Source organism: Schistocerca americana, chromosome X, assembly GCF_021461395.2.
Source record: "Schistocerca americana isolate TAMUIC-IGC-003095 chromosome X, iqSchAmer2.1, whole genome shotgun sequence".
Classification (NCBI taxonomy): Eukaryota; Metazoa; Arthropoda; class Insecta; order Orthoptera; family Acrididae; genus Schistocerca; species Schistocerca americana.
Window position 1 is genome coordinate 993,139,236 of NC_060130.1, and position 3,064 is coordinate 993,142,299.

The window sequence follows — 3,064 nt, forward strand, 5'->3', positions numbered from 1 at the left end:
AGCTTTGAGAGATGAATTCTGTAGCTGACTTAGCTGGAGATCATAGAAGTGGAAATTTTTTGGGCATCGTAGAGCTTTTGGTGAAGTTTGATCCAGTTATGAAATAACATTTAAGGAAAGTCAAAGTGTCACAACAAGGAGGAAAATGCACAGTCCATTATCTGTTGCATGATGTCAAGAATGAACTAATTGAAATACCTGGAGACTTTGCTCACCAAACTATTTAGCAGAAGTAAAATGTAATAAATAATTTTCTGTTATGGTTGGGGGCTCCCAATGAAACCTAAACAAAGCAACATGTTTTTATACTGTGCCACATTGTCCTTGATGAAAAATCAATAAAGAATTAGAGAATATTTTCTCAACTTTGTTGACTGACTAGAAGAGTTGTCTGTCAATCACTAAAGTGATTTGTGATGAGCTGAAAAGTTATGGTTTACAACTTTCAGACTGTTGTGGGCATGGTTATGGCAATGGGAGCTGTAAGACTGGCACCTATTGGGGAGCTCAAGTGCATATAACGGTATTAAAAGAAAATTCATTGGCAATTTTTCTCCTTTCAGTGCTCATTTATTAAATCTTTGTGGTGTCCATGCTGTAGATAGTTGGATGGATGTAGTCACTTTTTTTAAATTATTTGGAAACACAATCTTTTCATTCCAGTCTCCAAACATGAAAAGTTTTAAAAGAAAACCTGAGATTGTCCCTTCATGGGCTATCAGAATGAGGTGGTCTGTGTGGATAGATGATGTGTGTTTATTTGCTAAGCATTTGCTAGAATTACAAAGAGTGGTTTAATTTGCTTTTAAATTTGAGTGTGGAAGCATGTACTGCACTAAAAGGCTTTCGGAAGCAGTTGAAATCATTTCAGTGTCTCTCTATGTTTTCAATGTGGTACAAAGTATTAGCTGCAATAAAGATACACAATACTCCACGCAATGGAAGCCAAAATAGATGTAGATAGTGTCAATATTAAGACCCTAGTGGACGAATTCAATTAACTGAGAAATAATTGGGGTACTACTTACACAGAAAGTTTCAAGGTAGCAGGCAATATTGGGATAACACCTGACTCGAATGTAATGATTCGCAGCGCCCAGAAACCAATTGGCAAAAGAAAACACTTTAGAGATGAAACACCAGAAGAAGATTTAAACCTGAGCCCAGAGGACAGTTTTAAAGTAAACATTTTTAATGTTATTCTAGATACAATTGTAGGAAATTAATTGTAAAGTATGACACCATACACAACATGATGGACACATCCGGTTTCCTATGGAACTATGTAAGCCCAGACAACATTCTATACTACCAGAGTGTGAAGAACGCATGGCATCTTTGTAAAATGTAGTCATTAATAAGCAGGATTTGAAAGAAGAAATTTTGCAGTTAAAGATATTTAATGCTGCTAATTTTGTGACTGAGCCACTCCCCCCCCCCCCCCCCCCCCCCCTGTGCACCTCCTCAATCTCTTAATAAGTTGAGTTAAGTTCAGTTCAGTTCAGTTCTATCTCTTTATTCATCCGGTAACAATATACATTGTATGGATGTAGCGCAATTGTAATAACACATTTCCAAATATAATGCTAGCATTACAAATTTTCTACACTTTGCCTGTTACTGGCGCCCAGGCAAATTGGTCATTCAGTATTATTGCAAGAGTTAAGAATTGTGTGAGAAATACAATGGGGCAAAAGTGGCTTGCTGGATTGGCTGAGATGGCAATAGTGTGAGAATTAGCCCACTCTTAGATTATACCACCATAAAAAAATAAGAATTTGCATCTAAAAATGCTAGCAAGAAAATATAAATTTGTAAACTATCAAATTTATGTAAACTGCAAGCATTAAAAAGTTTCTTGAAAAAAGGTGGTGTATAATTTTTTTGCATTAAAATTTTCTGACTTTATCCAAAACTCTAAAGTCTAAAATAAGAAATTTGGGAGATGGCATAAGAACGCTTACCCAGGGCCTGAAAATCCTAGCACTAACACTGTTCATGAGCTAGTTAGTTAGTTGCAAGTTCTACAAATCATTTGAATGATTCTTTTATCAAAATGAGGAATGAGTCACTTTACAGGACATGTATACCTGATTAATGAACACATTTTTAGTCATATTCATGCAACTACCTTACATTTTTTTAATTATATCTAGGCCGCCAGTTTTTAAAGAGAAATTCATCCATGGAATCAGGGATTTGTCCATAAGAAATGATTTTAGATTAGATTTAAAACTTGCTTTGCTACTTGTGAATAATTTTATGACACTGGAAAAATTGTCAAAAATTTTTGTTGCTACATATTGAACTCCTTTCTGTGCTACTGACAGCTTTAATAATGGGTAATAAAGGTCATTTTTTCACTGTGTTGTTATAGGTATAGACTTCACTGTTGTTCTTGAATTGTGATGGATTATTCATAATGAATTTCATTAGTGAATCTATGTATTGTGAGGTGCAGTTAAAATACCTAGCTCCATGAACAAGTACTTACACAATGTCCATGCGTGACCACCACACATTATTCTTACTCTTTGCTTTTGTGCAATCAATACTCTCTTTCTAAGTAACGAGTTACTGCAGAAAATTATTCCTTAAGTTATCATTGACAGGAAATATGCTAAATATGTCAGGAAGTTAATTAGTTTGTTTTGAAGATCAGCAATTATACAAAGAGCAAAAGCAGCTGAACTTTATTGTTCGAGAAACTTACAGTTGAAGGTTTCATCAGTATGTACACCCAAAAATTTGGAGCATTCTGCTCCATTTACTGACTCCTCCCCACGTGCAATGTCAATAGTTGGTATGACAACTTGTTGTACAGAACTGAATATAGTGTGTTTTTCTAAATTCGAGAAGAGTCCATTTTTCTGAGAACCACTTAGTGATTCCTTGGAAAACACCATTTACAATCTCTTCTGTCCTTTTCTCTCTAATAGGAATTATTTTAACACTATTATTGTCTGCAAAAGTACCAATTCTGCTTGTTGAATGTTTAGTGGAAGGTAATTCATACCTACACTGATCAGCCAGAACATTATGATCACCGACCTACTATTGATGC